The following is a 23,143-nucleotide window of genomic DNA, read 5'->3' as shown; positions in this document are numbered from 1 at the left end:
AGAAGCAATGGTGGGCTTTGTGTGCTGGTATCAGTAGACACAATGAAATGGTAGCAATGCAGACCCTTTAGATATTTATTTGTAAGTAGTCTGGTTCCAGAAAAGATTTGGGCAGCTCAGAAGAACACATAATTTAAAATGAAACGTTAGTTTGCTTTTTAAATTGAGGTAGAATTGGGCTGGGGATGTGGCTCAAGCGGTAGCGCGCTCACCTGGCATGCGTGCGGCCCGGGTTCAATCCTCAGCACCACATGCAAACAAAGATGTGCCGCCGAAAACTAAAAAATAAATATTAAAATTCTCTCTCTCTCTTTAAAAAAAAACAACACAAAACATAAATTGAGGTAGAACACATATGACAGGTGAGCTATATACCATCTTAACCATTTTTAATTACAGAGCTACAGAGTGTTAAGCATATTCACGTGTCTCTGCAACCAAAGTCCAGATCCTTTTCATCTTGCAAAGCTGAAATTCTATATCCATGAAACAACTCCCCATTAACAAGTTGCTTTTTGTAACCCGTTTGTGGATTACTTAATGGAGATCTAAAATACTTTAAAAAACATGGCATAGTAATGGTCTTTGCTGATCTTTGCTGTTCCTTAAAGCTTTGGACTTGGGAGCGTTTTAAAAAAGGTCAGCAAGGAAATCAGATCCAAAGACCAGCCCAGGAAGCAGGAGCATGAAGTCTGTTGCTCTAATATGTAAAATGCATATGCTGAGGTTCCATACGTTGCCAGAGCCAGGTCACGGATTTCACAGGAGGCCTGTTAGCAGGCTGGTGTAAACAGAGAAGGACAGGCAGTGGCAGGGAGCCACAAGCAAATTCGCTGCCCCTGAGACCAGCCAGAAAATTAGTTTCAGGAAAGGCAGTGGGCAAGAGGGGTGCACGTGGGCAAGAGGGGTGCACGTGGGCAAGAGGGGTGCACGTGGGCAAGAGGGGTGCACGTGGGCAAGGGTGTGTGTGACAGGCGTGGACGTGATCAAGACGGAGGAGCTGCAGGGGTGGAAGTAGATAGACCCTGGCAGGAGCCTAAGGAAACCAGAGTATCCTCCTAGAGTTCTCAGATGGTAGGACTGAGAGCACTTTGTTTGACTCGGGCTGGGGTGTGAGAGTTTGAAGTTTTTAAACACTAAAAAATAATAAAGGTACAAGGAGACAGAAATGCTAATTACCATGATGCCCTTATTGCATATTGCGTACATGTATTGAGTTTTCACACTGTACCCAGTGTTATAGTTAAAGCTTCGTCCCAGATTTCATAAACTGACTTCCAGACCATTCACGTATCATCGAATCAGGCCTTTATTGAAGCACACTGGTGGCAACCGACCAGAACATAAAGCTGTTCCCCTGATCAGCCCCGAACAATTGCAAGGGCACTCCTTATAAGCCTGAAAACCACAAAAGGGATGTTCGGGGGTCTAGCCAATGCAAGCCAGCCAGGTGACAGAAGCGGGACAGTGCAGTCAAGCGGAGGGAAGCCTAACCAATCACAGTTAGCCCAGTCACCCCAGTTACAGAAACAGAGCCCTGTCATACTAGTTACAGAAACAATGCCCCATTAGGTACTTTTGTGTTCTTAAAGGTTTCTATAGCAAAAGGAAAAGAACATCTTGCCCCAGTCATGACTCTTCTACTTGGCCTGGTTGTTTTACAGGATGAAGTCATAAAACAAAATGGAGTCACATTTGCTCCTACTATCACACCAGTAAATATGCACAATTACTACACAACAATTAAAAGGGAAAAATTAAGAACAATAGAAGATGCTAACTATAGATTCCAGAGCATCGAGGGGTGAGTTAATTCAGAGCAGGGTCACGGTCAACTGTTGCATGAATCAGAGAAAGTTCTGCTCCCCAAAGGATCCTCCTTCTGCCTAAACCAGTGGAGACCCAAAGAAAACACTTTCAAATCTATTTCTAAGCTAAGCACCTAGAATCCATATCCCAGCAGATCCGTTGTATTCCATCATCTTCATTCTATAATATGCACTTCACTTCCCAGGGCTCCAGGATTACATCCTAATGAGGAAACTCCTTCAGATGCTGGCACTAGAATCTAAGAGAGAGGGAGAGGGAGAGGGAGAGGGAGAGGGAGAGGGAGAGGGAGGGGGAGAGGGAGGGAGGGGAGGGGGAGGGGGAGGGAGAGGGAGAGAGAGAGAAAATACCTGCTAAATTTCAGTCATAAACAGAAGTGAAAAAAAAATCTCTCTCTTGGGATTCCTGGCATGGAGGATGGTATGGAGAAGAAATTTTTTTATGGATTCTCAAAAAAATGCCTTTCTATCCTCAGAAGAGAAACAGTCAACGTAGATGTCCCTGCAGCACCTCACAGCTTGACTTGGAAGAATTCCAGCAGAGTTTCCTGAGGTTTGGAGTCTTCTGAAATATTCCATGGCTTTTTCCAAGTGTCACCCATAGAGCTGGAATCGCTCTGGGGCTTGCAGGACGGCCACCACTGCACTTGGGCTTAGCAGCGAGGTGCGGCCGAGGACCCCCAGGCCCCTCCAGGGCAAGCGCCATCAGCTACTAGGAAACACCAGGAAATGCACCAGAAGCTCTGAGCTTCCGTTTCCCATCTGTGCCACGAGGGTGGTGGAGTCGTCTTACAAAATCATCAGGAGGAATGAGGATGAGGCTGGACGCAGGAAACTGTGGAGTGGTTTAAGGAAGGAGTGTGGAACTTCCAGCAACGGCCACATGAACCTGAGGGACGGGGGTTCTTCAAGTCAGGAGGACACTCACGTAAGACAAAATACAGTGTCTAAAACTGCAGGGGAGTAAGCCCGAAGGAACAATAAGGGCAGCCCCCAGAGGGACAGAAATGAAAGAAATCAAGGCCAGGAGCTGATGGGGCAGCCCCGGCTGTTTGTGAGGTTCCCTGGCCCTGGATGCAGTGTGCTGAGCTCCTCTTGTGCCTGCGGAGATAGAGTTTGGGGGGTCTGCCTCTAGAGACTGACCACAGGGTAAAGACTGACCACAGGGTAAAGTCTGGAAGGCCGTCAGAAAACACTATCTCAGCTGACGGAGCTGCCACAAACACAGCACATTTGGGCAGCTTAGGTGCCAGCAATGTGTGTCCTCAGGGCCTGGAGGCTGGAAGCCCAAGGTCAAGCTGTGGGAGGTGGCTCCTGCCCCTCTCCTGCCCTTGCAGAGGGCTGTCCTCTCCCTGTGTCCTTGCTTGGCCTTACCCTATGCATCTGCATCCCTGGTGTCTCTTCCCCTCATGGAGGGACCTCGCCCTGCTGGATTGGGGGCTTCCTAGGTGCCCTCTTTCCAAATACAGCCACAATCTGGGGTCTGAGGCTCAGGGCTTCGACATATAAATTTAGGGTAGGGGGAGATTCAGTCTATACTGGGGGCCAACAAAAAAAAACACATGGGCCCACAGAGGCAGCAAGAAAGATTAGGACATCGTGCCTCTGATCAGTGGCTTTAGATGGGAAGAGGAAAGCTCTCCAGTGAGGAACAGAAACCCAGCCTTCTAAAGCGTTCTGTTGTGGGCTTTGAACCCATCTCTCCCTGCTTGTGCAGAAGCCTGGGCTAAGAAACTAACTCACCATGTTGCTTCAGAACCACTGGAACCTCTAGACCACCCCCCACCAGAAACTGCAAACAAAAACTTGATCAGAGGAAAATTTTACTATCCAGGGTGTGACAAAGATTGGCTTTTAAATCCTGCTGGAAATTAATTATATAAAATACAAAGTACATAGAGAAACTGCAGCAGGAGCCACCAAACACAACGTAATGGTTCTCAAAGTATGCTCCCTGGGCCCTCAGTGCCTGCATCGCCTGGGAACTCCTTGGGGATGCACTTTCTCAGTCCTCAGAGATCCTGGGAGAGGGACCCAGGGTCACCGAGGTGACTGCTAAAATGGTGGCACTGGGGAGAGGAACTGCGCCCAGCAACTGCAGATCCAACCCTCTGAACAAGGTCCCTTCCTCCTCCCCAGGAGGAGGGGGAGGAGCTAGGCGACACTCAGGCCTTCCCTGTAGGCACCACGTGCAAATCCCCAGCTTTGGGCCTCATTCTAGAGGGTCCCCTAGCTCGCCCGCCCTGCTGCCCCTCTGGGGCCGGCCCCGGCAGGTACTCATGACACTTTTACTCAATGAAAGACTGAAGTGGAGCTGCGTGTGTGCCTGGGGTACATTCCAAAATAGCTTCGGATCCCACATCGGCTCTTTAAAATGGGGGTGGTGGTCTGCTACCCAGCATGGCTGAATCTAGAAAGTATGTCTGCAAGGCAAAGACAGCGGCTTTGCAGGCGCTCCCTGGCCTAGCGATGCCCATACCCGCCCTGGGCCTTCCAGTCCTCATCCCTCCAATCGCTCCACCCCTTCACCTGGCATTCTTTCCACATGGACACCATGGGGGGACCCACCTGCTGTGACCACGTCATAACTTACCAAATTATATCTTCAGTGGCTCTGTTTCCAGATAAGGCCATATTCTGGCCATATCGAAGTATTCTCTATTATTATTATTTTTCTGTGGTGTTGAGTTGAGCCTGGGGCCTGGCACATCCTGGACATCTTCACCCGAACAAAATTAATATTGCCTTGAGCTGACACGTCCTAATATCTAGAGTTTACTACAGCCAGGAACATTTCTTTTCTAATGACACTTTCTTAAATAAACAAACAAAATTTCTTTGAAATACTTCAGACATGCAGAACAAGAGCAGAGAATAAGTGATACCCACCGTGAACACTGGGGTGGTTTGAATGTGTCCCTCACAAGCTCACTCAATCCCCCAAGTCAAATGTCAGTGTGTTTGAAGGTGGTGGGCCTTTGAAGGTCATTAGGATTAGATCAGGTCATGAGGGAGAGTCCCGTGATGGTGTTGGTGGCTTTAACAAACTGAGGTGCTGGGGACAAGAACTTCATCATGGGATTCAGGTGTAGTAAGCCATTGTTGTAAATTGTGGCCGCCATTAGAAGATGGCGCCGGCTTCCACTGTGGCCTGTGATAAATCAAATTCCTTTGTGGAGAGTTGGCTCGCTATCTCTTGCCACCCTATAAGAAAGACCCACGCGGCGGTTTAAGATTGGTACGTGGGAGGCTTTATTAGGCTGTGCTTGGGCCCTCGGGAAAAGGGAGAAAGAAAGGAAGAAGGAGAAAGAAAGGGAGTCACTAAAAGATACTTAAATCAAGGCCTGAATAAACTGCTGAAAGAAGATTCCTGAGTTGCGTCTTCCTTGCGGGCAAGGGGTCGCGACAAGTGGTGCCGAGACCCGGGAACCAGAACTTTCAGCAGTCAGGGGTGGTGCACCAATTAGTCCCAGGTAAGGTGGGACCTGCAGGTAAAGCGGAGATCAGTCCCAGATTAATTGGGACCCGCTGTTAAAGCGGAGATTAATCCTAGGTAATTTAGGACTCGCTGTCAAGGCGGCAGCTCCTCTGTAAAGCCAGAGAGAGCATTAAATCTTATTGCAGCTGCACTGTGTACTTTTGCTCTTACTTTCACTCTTGTTTGTTGTGTGTCTTTTGTTGTGTCATGGGTGCCGTATCTTCAAGTCCGCTTCTCCTGGCCCTAGATAACCTGTTACGTTCCAAGAGCCTAGAAGTGAAACGTAGTACTTTACAGAGATTTTTACAAAAGACAGATATTGCTGCATCGTGGTTTCCGTTCTGGGGCAGCTTTACTCTGCCTAGCTGGGATAAGTTAGGCACAGACCTTGACTTTGCTTCTGAGCAGGGCATATTAGAGGGTGGGGTGATACCCCTTTGGAAGATGATTCGTAGTTGCCTCACAGATAGCAGATGTCAGGAAGCACTTACTAAAGGACAAGAAGTTTTAGAGCAGTTACATGAAGAAAAATCAGAAATGGCAGGCAGTGAGGTATTTCAGGAGGGTGGGAGTGTGCGGAGCGAGAAACAGGGGAGGAAACAATTATCTCCGGCAGGCAGTGACGTATTTCAGGAGGATGGCAGTGTGCGAAGCGAGAAACAGGGGAGGAGGCGATTGTCTCTGGCACGGAGTGAAATATTTCAGGAGGAGGGGAATGTGCAGAGCGAGAAACGGGGGAGGAAACGCTTGTATCCAGATCTCAGTACACTGCGCACACTCCCATGCAAAAGTGGGTCAGAAGAGGAGGAGGATGAACAGGAGGAGCTCGGGAGACTGTCTCGGCAGCTAGGGAGTTTAACTATGGGAGAAGGAAACAAAAATAAACAGGAGCTCAAGAAAAATGATCCTCCGGACCCGCCGCCGTACGGTGAGGGTGTTTCGAGGAGAGCTTTCCATGCCCAAACATGGAGGGCTGTTAATGCTGAGATGGGTCTTGCTTATCCAGTTTTCCAGGATGACAATAGGGGAAGATTCCATGAGCCCTTAGATTTCAAAATTGTGAAGACCCTGGCAGAGTCTGTGCGCACTTATGGGGTGGATGCCGCCTTCACATTAACTCAGGTGGAGAGTCTGTCTAGATACTGTATGACTCCCTCTGATTGGGCTAGCCTTGTTCGGGCTTGTGTTTCTCCAGGCAAATATTTGGACTGGAGAGCCTTTGTGCTAGAGGGTGCTGTAGAGCAGGCTGCCCAAAACTATGCGGCGGGACACCCCCATTGGGACAAGGAAATGCTTTTGGGACAAGGCAGATATGCTAATCAACAAACAGGATATCCCCCTGAGGTATATGAACAGATCAATAACATTTGTATCCGTGCATGGAAATCACTCCCAAATAGAGGAGAAGTGTCTGGCAATTTAACAAAAATCATGCAAGGCCCCACAGAACCTTTCTCGGACTTTGTTGCTAGGATGGTGGATGCCGCAGGAAAAATCTTTGGTGACCCTGATAGAGCAATGCCCTTGATTAAACAACTTGTTTTTGAGCAATGCACCAAAGAATGTAAAGCAGCAATCGCTCCTTATAAAAACAAGGGCATAGAATCTTGGATGAAAGTGTGTAGAGAGCTTGGAGGACCTTTAACTAATGCAGGTCTTGCAGCTGCTGTCCTTCGGATTGCAAAAGGGGGCGGTCCTGGTGCCGGAACATGCTTCCATTGTGGTCAATCCGGCCATTTCAAACGTGACTGTCCCAAAAAAGGCAATTTTACTGGACCTCCTCGCGGTGGCCCTTCTGATGGCCCTCGTCAACCGGGGCTGTGTCCAAAATGCAAAAAGGGGAAGCATTGGGCAAGGGAGTGTAGATCAGTGAGGGACATCCATGGACAGCCTATTTCAGCTGGGCCAAAAAACGGCCAAAGGGGCCCCCGACCCCAGGGCCCACGAATATATGGGGCAATGGAGAATGTCACACCCGAACCCGAGACATGGCCTTCTCTGCGCCATCCCACGAGATGCGGAAAGCCACTACAGGTGCCGCGGGATTGGACTTCTGTTCCACCTCCAGACTCGTATTAACACCTAAGATGGGAGTCCAATTGGTGGAAACTGAGTTCAAAGGGCCTTTACCCCCTGGCACTGTAGGTTTGTTAATTGGACGTGCATCCTCTATCCTACAAGGTCTTCATGTTTTCCCCGGAGTTGTAAACCCTGATAATGTAGGGGCAGTAAAGGTTATGGTAGAAGCTCCAAGGGGCATTGTGTCTATCTCCCCAGGGGATCGGATTGCTCAATTGCTAATTTTGCCTAGTTTGCATAATCACTTCCCTGCTAACTCAAGGTCACGGACAGGAAATCAGATTGGTACCACCGGAGGAAATTGTGCCTATTTGTCACTGGATATGAGCAATCGCCCCACTTTGGAATTAAGCATAGAAGGTAAATCTATTGTGGGACTGCTGGACACAGGAGCAGATCGTAGTATCATAGCCCTTAAGGACTGGTCTAGGGGATGGCCAGTGCAGGCTTCTGATCAATCCTTAAGAGGACTTGGATATGCCCAAGCCCCTCAAATCAGCTGTAGACATCTATCTTGGAAGGACTCGGAAGGACATGATGGTACCTTTCAGCCTTATGTATTTGATTTACCTATTTCTTTATGGGGCCGTGATCTGATGAAAGACATGGGGTTCACTCTTTGTAATGACTATTCCCCAGTGTCTCAACATATCATGCAAAATATGGGGTATAAGCCAGGTCTAGGACTAGGAAGGCACCTACAGGGACGTAAGCATCCTGTGCAAGGTCATCAAAAGCTTAACAGGTTTGGTCTGGGTTTTTCCTAGGGGCCACTGGGGCTCAAATGCCCATAACATGGCTCACCGAGGAGCCTGTTTGGGTGCCTCAGTGGCCTCTTCCCTCGGTTAAACTGGCAGCAGCCCATGATCTAGTCAAAGAACAACTTGATTTGGGTCACATCCAACCTTCTACTTCTCCATGGAATACTCCCATATTTGTCATTAAGAAAAAATCAGGGAAGTGGCGTCTACTGCATGATCTACGAGCAGTTAATGCTCAGATGCAGCTTATGGGGCCCATTCAAAGAGGGCTGCCTCTGCTCTCCTCTGTTCCTCAAGGCTGGCATATAATTGTTAAAGACTGTTTCTTTTCCATTCCTTTGCATCCTAAAGATTCCCAACGTTTTGCTTTCACCCTTCCCTCGTGTAATCATGAGGAACCAGATCAAAGGTTTGAGTGGGTGGTGTTGCCACAGGGGATGGCTAACAGTCCCACGATGTGCCAGATGTATGTGGGAAAGGCACTCGCACCTCTCAGACATAAGTATTCCTCCACCAAGATCATTCACTATATGGATGATGTGTTATTGGCTGCAAAATTAGAACAGACAGTTTATGAGGCTTATAAAGAACTCGTGATGCTGTTGGCTCAACATGGACTGCACATCGCACCTGAAAAGGTTCAAACAGGGGATTCTATCAGGTTTTTGGGAGCAACAATTGGGTATGACAAATTAAAACCACAAAAAATTACCTTCAGGACTCAAGATCTCCGAACTTTAAATGATTTTCAAAAATTGCTGGGAGATATTAATTGGATAAGAGGATATTTACATATTCCTAATATTGTGCTCCAGCCTTTGTATGCTACTCTTAAGGGTGATCCAGATCTTGCTTCCCCTCGTAGCCTCACTACTGAGGCTAGAGCGGCCCTTATAAAAGTAGAACAAGCTATACAGCATGCCACTCTATGCAGGCTCCAGAGTGATAAACCTTTCCAGTTATGTGTGCTTGCCACTATGCGGCAGCCTACTGGAGTACTGTGGCAAGATGGGCCTTTACTATGGATCCACCCACATGTATCCCCAGGAAAATCCTTAGAATATTATCCTGATGCTGTTGCAGCATTGGCACTTAAAGGGATTCAACAAAGCATTCAATTTTTCGGCCAATCACCTTCTTCTCTTATCATACCCTACACTAAAGCTCAACTTAATGTTTTATGTGCTACTCTAGACAACTGGGCTATTCTGTGTTGCTCGTTTCAAGGGAGTATTGATAATCACTACCCTTCTCATCCATTACTCCATTTTGTTAAAGAACATCCCATCATTTTCCCTAAGGTAACTTCATCCAGTCCAATTCCGGGGGCTGTTAACATTTTTACTGATGGTTCCAAGTCTGGAATGGGAGCCTACGTAATTAATGACTCTCCCCCTATCCAGCATCAATTTGCTCCTGGAAATCCACAATGGGTAGAACTACAAATTGTTATTGAAGTTTTTAAACAGTGTTCTTTTCCTTTTAATCTTATTTCGGACTCCAGTTATGTGGTACAAGCACTAAAAGTCCTGGAGGCCGTGGGAACTATTAGTGATGCCCACAATGTGTCTGTTTACTTTACTCAGCTTCAACAGCTTATCTCTAACCGCACTGCTTCTTTTTATCCAATGCATATCAGGGCTCACACCTCTCTTCCTGGTCCGTTATCCCAAGGTAATGCCTGTGCGGACTTAGCCACTAGAAGTCAATTGATATGCTTGGCTTCCTCCTTAGAGAGGGCTAAGTTGTTTCACCAAAACTTCCATGTTAATGCATTAACGCTGCGCAGGCGTTTTTCCATCTCAAGAGCGGATGCTCGGCAGATAATATTGCAATGTCCCCATTGTGTCACATTTCTTCATCCCCCTAATTATGGAGTAAACCCACGGGGATTAAAGCCATTGGTTGTTTGGCAAATGGATGTGACACATATACCTGACTTTGGTAACCTTAAGTATGTGCATGTTTCCGTTGATACGTGCTCTGGAATTATCCATGCTTCTGCTTTATCGGGAGAAAAGGCACGTAATGTCATTACTCACTGTTTAGAGGCATGGGCAGCATGGGGTGCACCTGCATCCCTTAAGACTGATAATGGACCTGCTTATACTGGCAGACAATTTACAGCTTTTTGTTCTACTATGGGAGTGCAACTTACTCATGGTTTGCCTTATAATCCTCAAGGACAAGGCATTGTTGAGCGTGCTCATCGCACCTTAAAGGAAACTTTACAAAAACAAAAAGGGGGAATAGGAGCTGAACACACTCCTAAAGAACGCCTGTCCTTAGCTCTCTTTACCATTAATTTTTTGAATTTGGATATTCATGGTCGCTCTGCGGCCGATAGACATGTGTCCCCTCAGCCCTCTGTGATTGGCTATGTTAAGTGGAAGGATGTTCTTACGGGCCAATGGAATGGCCCTGACCCCGTGCTGACATGGGCACGAGGATCTGTATGTGTTTTACCCCAGGATCGTACGGAACCGTTGTGGGTCCCTGAACGCTTGACAAGAAGAGTCTCGACATCAGCTGACCAGCAACAAGAGATACCACAACAATCCTGTGATGAGGATCTTCATTTGCTAAGTGCTCTGGCTCTGGTGCTGGTGCCGATGGCACAGGCGACACCAATGCAGTGGTGGGCAGTGGCACGGGCATGGCCAATGCCGATGCCGGTTCATGGTAATTCTAATGTCCTCCCCACTCTTTTTTCTACCTCATGTGAGATGTCTGCTCCCTGTGCCTCTCCTAGAGGGGACATGGAGAGAATTTTTAATCAATCTCAAGTTAATCTTACAGGAGTTTTTTGTTTCAGCCTTAGAAACGCTAATTGCATTAGCCTTAAGACCAAAAATTTGACTAACTGGGAGGAACCATTGCGGTCCAATCAGGTCTCAGGAAGCATTATCAGTGCTGTATTGAGCAAAGTAGCTTCGGGGAAGCAATCAGGCTCAGGGACCCCCGCAAACAGCAGCTCTGCTCTTAACATAACTACCTTGGCTATTATCTCCGAGGTACTAATCCCAGTGCCTCCTTCTTCTAGTAGTATTTATAATGCCACTCATTTTAAGGCCTCTCCTTACTGTTCCCCTAATCTTGGTTTCCCCCCAACATTTACGCCTTGTCAGGATCATTCTTGGGAGAAACATCAAGTTGCTAAAGGTTTCTCTCTTTCCCCCTCTCTTAAGAGGTATGTTTATAACTTTAACAATAGTGCCAGCTCCTCTACAGGAGTAGGTTGGTCCTGGTTTCAGTGGCTGATTTCCAATGAAAAGGGGGCTTCAGCCGATATTTCTGCATTGGCTCAGTTGCTAGGAGCCAAAAGTTGGCTGGCTAATATTTCTGGTACTGTTAGGGAAAGTGAACAAGGCAATAGACTTACATCTGTTTCATTCAACTCTCTGTTGTATAATGCCGCATTGCCTCCTGCAATGGTCTGTGTCCAATCCCCTTTCTTATTCCTTTTGGCTGAGGCCACCTCATCGGGGATGCTGGATTGTTCTCATACTACCTGTCTCTTATCTGAGTGTTGAAATGGTTCCTGGACTGTAGCAGTGGTTATGAAAATTCCAACTTTTGTCCCAATCCCGGTCACTGCGGATCCTGATAAATTCCCTATTGTTGAGCTACTTAGAGTCCACAGAGATTTTGGAATCACAGTGGCTATAGTGACAGCCGTGGCGATATCTGCTGCTGCAGCGGTTACGGCCGGAATGGCTATGGCCAATCAAGTACAAACTGCTGCCACCATTAATCAAGTTGTCCAACAAACTTCCACTATACTTGAATCCCAAAATACAATTAATCAACATATTTTGTCAGGGATTTTAGCTGCCAACCAAAGAATAGATTTACTCCAAGCTCAGGTAGAATAATTGGCTGACTTAGTACTTTTGGGTTGTGTTGACCAACGTGCACATTTATGCATAACCTCTGTCAGATTTAATGATTCCAGGAATGCTTCCCGCATCATTGGCGAATATTTGGCTGGAAATTGGTCCATGGAAGCGGAAGACATGATCCAGTCTCAACTAACCCAGATAGCTGTCTTGAATAACACCCGTGTTGATCCCGTGACTTTGGGTCAATTCACCGATTGGATATCTTCTGCTTTTTTCCTTTTTTAAAGAGTGGGTGGGGGTAGGCATTTTTGGTGCAATGTGTTGCTTCGGTATGTTTCTCTGTTTGTGGTTTCTCTGTCGCCTCAAGGCCCGCAATGCTCACGATAAGGCTATGATCATCCAAGCTCTTGCAGCTTTAGAAAATGGCAATTCACCTCAAGTCTGGCTTGCGCAGCTTAAAACAGTAAATCTTTGACATGGTCGTTGCACCCCAAGTTGTTATAACATTGCACTGGGATCGACATGTCTTTCCTCGTTATTCTCTTAGTGTTGGAAAGCCCTTGCACTCTGCCGGTCTTGCTGCCATTGCACGCAGGTGGGTTTCCACACTAATACTTCTCTATCGCCTTAAAGTCCGTGCCTTTCTTTCAGGGTGCTGTCAACTCGTTTGTCGTTGTGTACAGCCACAGAACAGCCTCAGCTGTCCCCCTTCGTCCACCTTCATCACGATGCAGGATGCGAGGCAAAGCACTGCACTTGAGTGATCCCTCAACGGACCTCAAGGAAAGCATGTCCTATTGCATGCGGGTTTGACGTCCACACCCCCGCCCTACGGAAAAAGGCGTCGGCTGATATGGGGTCAGGTCTGGGGAAGGCGCCTCCTTAGGACTGAACCATACATTGCAGCCGCTTCTGCACAGTGGGATAGGACCTCTACTTTCGCCTGCATTGTTTTATAAATTAGAAGGGGGAACTGTAGTAAGCCATTGTTGTAAATTGTGGCCGCCATTAGAAGATGGCGCCGGCTTCCACTGTGGCCTGTGATAAATCAAATTCCTTTGTGGAGAGTTGGCTCGCTATCTCTTGCCACCCTATAAGAAAGACCCACGCGGCGGTTTAAGATTGGTACGTGGGAGGCTTTATTAGGCTGTGCTTGGGCCCTCGGGAAAAGGGAGAAAGAAAGGAAGAAGGAGAAAGAAAGGGAGTCACTAAAAGATACTTAAATCAAGGCCTGAATAAACTGCTGAAAGAAGATTCCTGAGTTGCGTCTTCCTTGCGGGCAAGGGGTCGCGACATTCAGGGAGGGAGGGTGACTCAATGCAACCTGCAACAGGAATGGATCATATAAAACGTGCGGTTTTAAATCGTATATGATTTTATGACCCACAGCAATGTAGCGTATTATTTATGAAAACTTACATGCATAGTGAGTGTGAAAACACACGGGAGGGAAAACAACTTCAGAATAGAACGTCTCTCCAAGGACAGAGAAAAGGCGGGGAATGGCTTCCACAAGAGATCTGGAAAGAGCCAATTGGATATTTACCATTTCTTATAAAATATGAAATAGATGTAGCTAAATGTCCACATTTAAGCATCTACCTCAGTCCATTTTCTGTTAAATATCAAAATACCTATGACCAGCCAGTGTGGTGCACTCCTGTAACCTCAGCTACTCAGGAGGCTGAGGCAGGAGGACTGCAAGTTCGAGGCCAATCTCAGCAACTTAGCAGAGATCCAGTCTCAAAGTCAAATAAAATGGGCTGGGATGTAGCTCAGAGGTAGAGCACCAGCTTATCATGTGTAACGCCCTGGGTTCAATTCCCAGTACTGCAAAAACAGATGAATAAATAAATATCATCACATCGTGTGCATGTACGACTACATAACAACAAAGCCCACCATTATGTAAAACTATAACGCACCAATTTTAAAAAAGAAAAAAAATAAATAAACAACAACAACAATAACAAAAAACCCCATGACCAGGTAATTTATGAAGAAAAGGAGTTTATTTGGGCCATGGTTCCAAGGCTGGGAATTCTACAATTCCCTCTGCTGAGGGCCCGGTGCTTCATCATGGTGTGACAGGGTCATCACATGATGAGACAGAGCAAGCCGCTAACTTGAGTGTCTGCCTCTTGTTAAAGCCACAAAGACCATCACGGGACTCTCCCTCATGACCTGATCTAATCCTACTGACCTTCAAAGGCCCACCACCTTCTAACACACTGACATTTGACTAGGGGGATTGAGTGAGCTTGTGAGGGACACATTCAAACCACCCTAGTGTTCACGGTGGGTATCACTTACTCTCTGCTCTTGGTCTGCATGTCTGAAGTATTTCAAAGAAATTCTGTTTGTTTATTTAAGAAAGTGTCATTTTAGAAAAGAAATGTTCCTGGCTGTAGTAAACTCTAGATGACACTGTCAGCTCAAGGCAACATTAATTTTGTTCAGGTGAAGATGTCCAGGATGTGCCAGGCCCTGGGCTCAACTCAACACCACAGGAAAATAATAATAATAATAATAATAAATGCTTCAAGGGCACCCAGAGGCAGGGGCCACGGGAAGGACAACAGCAAGGGCTGGGGCAGGAGCATGGCCACACTGCTGGCCTCGCCTGGGAATGAAAGTGCTTGTCAGACCAGAGTCCAGGAGTGGGAAGATCAGGCTGGCTAAGACAGGCAGAGAGGACCACAGCATCCGGAGTGGAGGAGACGGGGCCAAGGTCAGCAGGAAGGACGTGGCTGTGCCCCAGGTGTGGGCGAGACCCGGGGAGCCGGGCCCAGCAGTGCTATCCAAACAGACAGGCATCCAAGGGACACACTTGCTTCAGGGAGTGGGCCAGCATTGGAAGCTGGGTAGAAACTCCGCTTGGCCGCGCAGGACGGGACTGGCGTCTTGCCTTCGAGTCCAGGGACTGTCACTCCACACCCGACGTGTGGAAAACTGACTGCAATTGAACAGAGGCCCCAAACTAGCTGGGGTGATCACAGCTTTCCCCGATGCCCAGGGAAAATGCCAGCAAAAGAGAGAGAGAAGTGGGGTGCCTGGGGCAGCCCTGAACTAACCCTGCCTAACTTGAGAGCACTTCACCTTGGCCAGGCTTGGAACTGGGTCACTCACCTACGTCCAGTAGCTCATTTAATACTTGCAACAACCCAGTGATCTGGGTACTATGATCCCCATTTAATGGCGGAAGAAATGGAGGCTTAGAAAATGGGATCAAATCCCAACCTGCCTGATTCCAGAGCTCACAGTCTGAGTCCTTGTTATTTATAATTTTCTTTTGTGCTCATCAAAAATACTCACCCAGTCGCCCGCCTGACCCTGTTGCAGGTGGTGGAGGTGGAGTGCTGAAGCACTGATGAGCTCCCTGCCTTCTCAGCAGGCACGTCTAGTCGCCACTGCCTTTCTAGGAGGGAATGTCAGGGTGGATGCTCCAGTAGACAGCCTGACCTTTTTTTTGAAGCATGATGGGGGGACTGCAGGGCTTACTCCAGCAGGACGCCTGCTTCTGGAGAGCCCGGCATTCCCAAGAGACACTTGCAATTGCTTCTGATGTGACAAACCTGTGACGATGACCTCCAAGCTAAAAGGACAGGAAGGGGACTCATCCAGTGGACCCCTGCAGACGGGAGACCCTGGTCCGGCCAGAGCAGTGATTATTATTCAAGCCTGGGGAGAAAAAAAGTCACTTCAAAAATTGCTTGTTCATGTCATGGTAAATCCTTAATGCTTTTAATGAAAATTCTTCTCCTTCATGAAATATTTTCTATTTTAAAGAACAGCAAATTAATACAGCGTTTCCAATAGCCTTTAAGTCAGGTTTAATTGGGGCAATTCCCTCCAGTGAATCGAAAGGTGACATTCATCTTCATTGCCGGGTGGAATGTTAAACTAGAAGCAGGGATGAAATGTCAAGGTAAAATAATGCTAATAATCATTCTGAATGTTACGTTCTCCTTGACCTTGGAATTTAAAGGGCCAGAATGAAGGCTTTTTGTCAAAAGTCAAGAAGTCATCCAGAGACACTGCTGACATTTATGATCAATGTAATCTGGGATTATTGGGAGAGAAATGCAGAACATGATTAGCGTCTGGTATCTCGGTAATTCATTTTTATATTATTATAGAAACCACATAGTACGTGAACATAAAAAGAGCTGACACGCTGTGGATATTCCTAATCTTCAGAAATTAAAAAAGGAAACCTCGAAAGATAAGTAAGACTTTTTAATTAAAGCAGCAGTGACCAAATAATTAAATTTATAGCTTTGTAGTAAAAGAAGGAAGAAAATGGCCCCAGTCTAAGGAGAGATGATGATTTCTCATGCATAACATGTGCACACACCAAAAAAAAAAAAAAAATGTGCACATTAAAGAAATCAAGCCCCTATCTGCCAGGACCCATCGCTTGGAGAATTTTCTGGTTCATTTGCAGTGACAAGAGAGTCGGGCGCAGCTTGGGGAAGGCTCCTGGGCACGGCGCCCTGAGCTGGCAACTGGGCCGCGCTGGGAGAGGAGGTTGCGGCTGAGCACAAAGCACTTCTGCAAGGAGAAGAAGCCTTTCCGTCAGCTGTGGGGCAACCATAGCTCTGGCCAGGCGGAGGGCAAAGGTGGGGCCCCTGCCCTCTGTGACTCGGCTTCCCGCTCCCACACACCTCAGCACGGTCCTCCAGTTATCAGAAAGAAAGAAAGATGACAGCTCACAAATTCAAAGCCAAAAGGCTTTGAGAGAGAAAGACAGGAGGTAAAATGGGAACAGGGAGCATGGGCACGCAGTCCAGCAGCGTGTGTGTGCGTGTGCTTGCGTGTGCTTGCGTGTGTGCGCCCGTGTGTGGCTGCTGCATGAACAAACACGTAGCACTTGGTGTGCCTAGCAGTTGGGTCCTCCACCCCCACCCTCAGGACAGAAGAATGGCAAGGAGGAAGAAGAGGAGAGAGAAAGAGGGAGGAAGGACGGCAGGAAGGAGAAGCCCAGGCAGCGGCTGTGACACCCCCACCAGAGGTGTTTTTGATCATCCTTGGTGTCTCTGCAGCGGCTGAGGGTGATTCTCTGATCTGAGCCTCCATCTGCTGCCCCCAGGGCAGCCCCAGTGTGATGGGTGTGTACGACTGGCCCGTGCACACGCCCATGCCCACGCATTTCCTGCATAAACTCCAGTGGGCCATGGAAAAGGCACTCCCCTCCTGGGGTCTGTGCTGCCTGCCTCAACCTGCAGACCTCCAGCAGCCCCACAAATGATAGCTCGGGGAAGGCAAGGAGGCCTTATTCTGAAAGGGTCAGCAGCATTTCTCCTGCTGCCTGCTATCCTGAGGTGTTTGAGAAAACAAGTGAAAGTAATATGCTTGCAAAATCCCAACAAACTTGAGGAAAATCATGTGCAAAAATCTTACTACATCAGTAGAGCCCACACGAGGACTAGAAAAGCTCCTAGTGCATCCGGGATTTGATATGTGGCCACAATCACAGCCCTACTTATTCCAACCCCAGATGTGGCACCTTAGATAAACACATCCTCAGCCAACGTCACCGGACACAGTCAGTGCTGAGCAGATGTGAGTGTGCAGGTCTCCAAGCATCAGACTCTACCATCAAGACCTCAGCAAGTGGCTCTGTTCCATCTCAACAAACACCTGCTGCGCACGCGGCAGGCACTGCCCATGGCCCTGGAGTGTGGTGAGGGACAGGCCTCAGGCCCGCTGCCCCCATGGTCTAATGGAGGGGGCAGACAAGCGACCCAGCAAGGAGAAAACGGGTTGAGAGTGTGTGGGCACGAGTGGCAGAAGCTGATGACAGGTGGAGGGACGCTCCCCTGTGGGGGTGGGCAGAAGGACCAGGAGACCTGGCAGGAGGGAGCTCTTGATCCGCAGGGTTAAAGAAAGACTAGGAGTGAGCCAGGAGGAGAAGAAGCAGGGTGGATGAGAGTGGGGGGCTGGTTGTCCATAAATGGGAACTCCCCCCAAGAAACGCTCTGCACCCAGGGTCAGCAGACCCTGTCTCTGTGAATGGCACAACGGACCTGAGCCGTGGAACCTGGGATCCACGCTCTCCCTGCTCTTGGGCTCTGCTAGAGTTTAAATGTGGGCAGTGTCTCCCAAAGTCTTGGTCTTCAGGATGGCTCTGCTGAGAGGTGGTGGAAACTGTAGGAGGCGAGGCCTAAAGGGAGGTCTCTAGGTCATTGTGGGCGTGGCTATGAAAGGGCTGAGGGAACCCCACACTTCCCCTTGCTCTCCCTCCTTCCCAGCTCACAAGGGAAGCTGTTTGCTCTGACAAACGCTCCCCACCATTGCCATCCAGAGCCCTCACCAGAAGTCTACAACATCAGGGCCACTCAATCCTGGACCAGAACCTCCTGCTAAAAAGCCCTTTCCTCTTCATAAGTAGCCTGCCTTGGACATTTTGCTCTAGTAACATGAGGCTAAGACACTACCACAGCCCACATCCACTCTGGGTGCTGTTGCCTTAACTCCAAAGCATATTCCAAACCAATCCAGTCTCCTTTACACAGCACAAAGGCCCTCTCCTCTCTTCTCCAGACGCTGCAATAGCCTCCAACTTGATGTTGTGGGCTGAATGTGTCCCTCCCTGACGCTACTATGTTGAAGTCCTGACCCCTGTCCCTTCTGAGACTGTATTTGGAGGCAGGGCCTTGAAAGAGATGATTAAGTTAAAATGGGGTCGTTAGGATGAACCCTAGTCCAGCCTGACTGGCATCTTTCTAAGAAGAGGAGATTAGGACACAGAGACAGCAGGGATGTGCTTGTGCCCAGAGGGATGCCACAGGAGGGCAGAGGGAGAAGATGCCATCCACAAGCCAAGGAGAGAGGCCTCAGGAGAAACCACCTACCCATACCTTGACCTTGGGCTTCCTACCTCCAGAATGGTGAGAAGTAAGTTCCTGTTATTAAGCTGCACAGCCTGTGATATTTTGTTATAGCAGCTTGAGTAAACTAATACCCTCGTCTTCCTGCTCCCAGCCTTGCCTCCTAAAATCCACCACCCACAGGAGCTAGCGGGATCTCCATAAAGCAGAAAGCATACCACATCTCTACCCTGCTGAAAACCCCCAGGCTTCCCCCAGATTCAGCATAAAATACAAATTCCTTGTCCTGGTCCTAGAGAGGGACAACGAGAGCCGAGGTCCTTCCAGATTTCAGATGAATGTGTCACTTATCCAGAGGGGCCTTTCCCGACACATCGGTGTGGCTCATTCACGGTGTCCATCGCCATCTGGCATTTTCTTACTATTTCCTCCTATGCTGCCGCCCCCCCCCCCAGAAGCCTGCTCCTTCATCCCACTCCCAGACTTTCATCTGCCACTGCAGACCACAGTAGGTGCTTGCTGTGGCAGGGAGTGGGTGAGCGTGTCCCCCAGCCCAGGGCTCACAGGCTGGAGCTTGGTCCCCAGGGTGGTAAGGTTAAGAGGGTGTGGGCTGGAGCCTAGTGGGAACTAGGTGGGACATGGGGGTGTCACCCTCTGGAGGAGATTTTTGGTCTCACAGGGTGGGAGACAGTTACTCTAAAGAGCAAGCCTGACGTCTCACCCTGTGGTCTCTTCTGCATGCACTTCCTCCATTGTGATGCCACCCTCCATGAGCCCCACACCAGAGCCGAGCAAAAGCCAATACCACACCCTGGGACCTCCAGAACTATGAGCCGGATGAACCTCTTTTCTTTGTAAGGTGCCCAGTTTCGGGTGTTTTTCTACAGCCACAGAAGATAGACTAATAGGATGCTCCCGCTGTTTTGGACGAGTGAAGGAGAGGCAGTGCGTGACCTATTACAGAGTGGCATGTCGTCCAGGTTGGTCAGAGGATGGGAGAGGAGGAGCCTGAAAAAAACAGACAAGAGTCAGAAGGTAAACATTCTTGGATGCCACCATAGGGGGCATGGACAATGTCATGGCTGAGCTGACCCTGAGTCTCCTGTGACCATGCCTCATGGGGTCAAGACCTCCTTCATTGCTGAAGAATATTTATAGGCGATTGAACCGCTATCTTGTCACAGACTCTGCTTTCTAAGAAGCCCCATGAGAAGGAACCCTAACCCTGTCCACCACTGGGAATCCATGCCCACTAACGTGGCGGACGGACTCTGGGTGTGCAGGGGGTGAGGCGGGAGCCGACTGACAAAGATCACCACGTGAAGAGTGATTGGTGGGAACGGCTGGACCGGAGGCTGGGCCTCTGTCAAAAGGGTGGAGGAGGGCAGTGCAGTGTGAAGTCCCCACCTGCTCCGGGGTCCCACACATGGGAGAGGAAGGGCCTGCGAGGGAATGGCAGGAACTCTGCCTGTGAGGCCCCAGTCCCTCTGCAGTGGGCAGGTCCTTGGAAACAGGCACTGGAGTGAGCGGCAGAGGTGACGCCAGGGGTATGGTAAGGGACCAGTCTCCCAGCAAGGGGAGAGAGAAGGCAGTGGCCCGGACCCCTCCGAGAGGCCCGGGCCGACAGGAAAAGAGAGGCCCAGCCAGAGCAGCCCAGGCAGAGGGGGGTGAGTGCTGCTTCAGGTGGGGGAGCTCCCTCCTGGCCCCCAGGTCTGTGGAGAGACTGGAGGAAGGGACTGGGGCACTTGTCAAAGGGACCCTCCCTCTGACCCAGGGGAACAGGTCAGCAGCCATCAGAGTGCAGACTTAAGAGCCAGAGAGACTTCAAAGTGAGAAAACACCCATTTATTCTAAAATATCACTCTTAAGGCCAAATAGAACATGGACCAAAAGTCGGAGCCTTTGAATTCTGAAAAATCATCACATTCTCTGAATTCCAGCTCAGTCTGATATATGATTTTTATGATTCCCAAGACTTATAGGGTAGCTAGTTGCTAGATCAATTTAACCTCACAAGAAAACCCTTCTCCATAAAATAATGATAATAAAATTTAAAGAGGTGCTCTGAGGCCTACAGATGTTACCATTCCATAAAATAATTTGTAAACCACGTAAGTAAATGTCCAATAGCTAACAGGAATATTCTGTTTTCAACTAAAAACTATAACCTCCATCCTGATAAACCATCTTACTCATTGCCCTAGAAGTTTCTCAGTTGTTTCCAAACATCAAATCAACCCACTAAGGGGAAAGACTTGTCAAGGCTACTCTTTTAAAAAAAAACTCTGAGACAAATTTGGTCAGCATGTTTTGTTTTGTTTTCAAAAAATAATCAAAACTGGTTTTAGCAACAGAAACATTTGAGAAACATTGTTTGGATAAGTTTATTGTCTTGGGAAAGTGACAAAATTGTAGAGGTCACTGGGATATAATTTCTAGCATATGTATTTTTTAAAAGTCACGCGTGATTTTCCATCATATGATATCCTCGGGTGCACTGGAATGATGGGGATACAAACAGAGAGCACAAGCATTTCATGTACTAGGGACACAGTCAAGATCCTAACGGAATGCTCTTAGAATCTCATTGTTCTTGAGGTTATAGGCCAAGCAAAATGTAACTAATGCATGCAAACCAGCCATGTTATAATAAACTGTCTGTCTGGTTGGGTTTTTCTAAAAAATAAAGGAAGTGATAATGTTTCTTAGGTTCAGTTGTTGAGATTCCTCTGCTTAAAGAATGATACCAACTTTGGTACAACGATGGGCATCAATGCAAGATCTCTTTAAAACCTCACAGTGAAAGACCAGTTCCCACCCCACATCCCTTCCTACCCAGCCCACCATAGCACCAACCACTCAGGGGACAAGTTCACCACTGCAGTCTGTAAGGTTGATTCTTCTGTTGTCCACCAAATATATTCTCCTACACAACTACAAAAGGTCATTTATAAAAACCAACAGTGAAATTCACAGAACCTTGGTAAAAGAAAATCTGCTTTTGGAACTAAATATATTTCATCAGAATCTGTACCAGTGACCCAATCACACAATACATTTGGAAACCCGGTTGGCCAGTTCTATCCATCCCTACATGGCAAGTGATGGCCTCAGAGCAAACTTTTTAGCTGCATCCAGCCTTTAAAAAACAACTGAGAGACTTCGAGGATTAGAAAATTTCTTGGTACGTCTACCAAGCAAACTCCTCTCCAAACATCTACATAGGAATTTTTTAAAATAGCTTTATGAATTTAATTTTCATCAAATTCATCTGCTATAGGTTCAAAATTCAATGATTGCTGGTTAATTTATGTAGACGTGTAATTATCATATCACCATCATGATCCAGTTCTAGAACATTCCAAGAGGTTCCCATGTGCCTTTTTAGAGTTCATCTTTGTCCCATGTCCCAGCTGCAGAGACCACCCTCCTATTTCCTTCTCTAAGAATCACCCTTTCTGGGCACTTCCTTCCCAGTGCTCGGAGCCCTGTGGCTTCTCCGCCTGCTCTTCTTCACTGGGTGTGGTTTAAGGTTCACGCCCGTCGTACTGTGGTTCCATTTTTAATGTGGTTCCATTTCAATTGATCAGGATTCCGTTGTGTGGATATGCTACATTTTGTCTATCCATTCACCAGCAGATGGACATTTGTACCGTTCTTGTTGGGTCTATTATAAAGAATGACGTTAAAACACCGTCAAATCTTTGCATGGACATCGGCTGTTATTTCCCTTGAGTAAATACCTAAGGGTATAATTGCTCAGTTGTATGTGAACTCTGTGCACTGGGTCAAGTTTCTCCATGTTTTCACCAACACTTGGTATTCTCAGATTAGTGGGTGTACTATGGTAGTTTACTGTGGCTTTCATTTACATCTCTCATTGAGAAATGAGAACGTCCTTCCAAGTTCAATTTAAAAATTGAATTATTGTCTAGTTGTAACAGAGTTTTTTAGAAAAGATATAGCAGATATTCAATGTATACAAACACACAATTTGCAGAAAGGCAGATTGATGGCTTGACTCTGCTGGGTACAGGTCACCAGATGTGGAAACATTTTCCCTCATCCCATGGCTTATTCTCAGTTTCTCAATGGTGTCTTTTAAAGAGCACGGAGTTTTAATCTGGATGAAGTGCAAATTATGATTTTTTAAACAGATTGTGACTTTGGACGGTACTTAAGACACCATGGGCCAACCCATAGTCACAAAGCTTTTCCTCTCTTTTCTTTAAGAACCTTTAGAATGGAAGTTCTTATATTTAAGTCTATAATCCAGTTTCATCTGATTTGGGTGAGTAATGTAGGATTTGGGTGGAGGTTTGGG

The sequence above is a fragment of the Callospermophilus lateralis genome, chromosome 6, assembly GCF_048772815.1.
Source record: "Callospermophilus lateralis isolate mCalLat2 chromosome 6, mCalLat2.hap1, whole genome shotgun sequence".
NCBI classification, from domain to species: Eukaryota; Metazoa; Chordata; class Mammalia; order Rodentia; family Sciuridae; genus Callospermophilus; species Callospermophilus lateralis.
The sequence above is the reverse complement of the archived record's forward strand: the minus strand, read 5'-3'. Positions refer to the sequence as shown.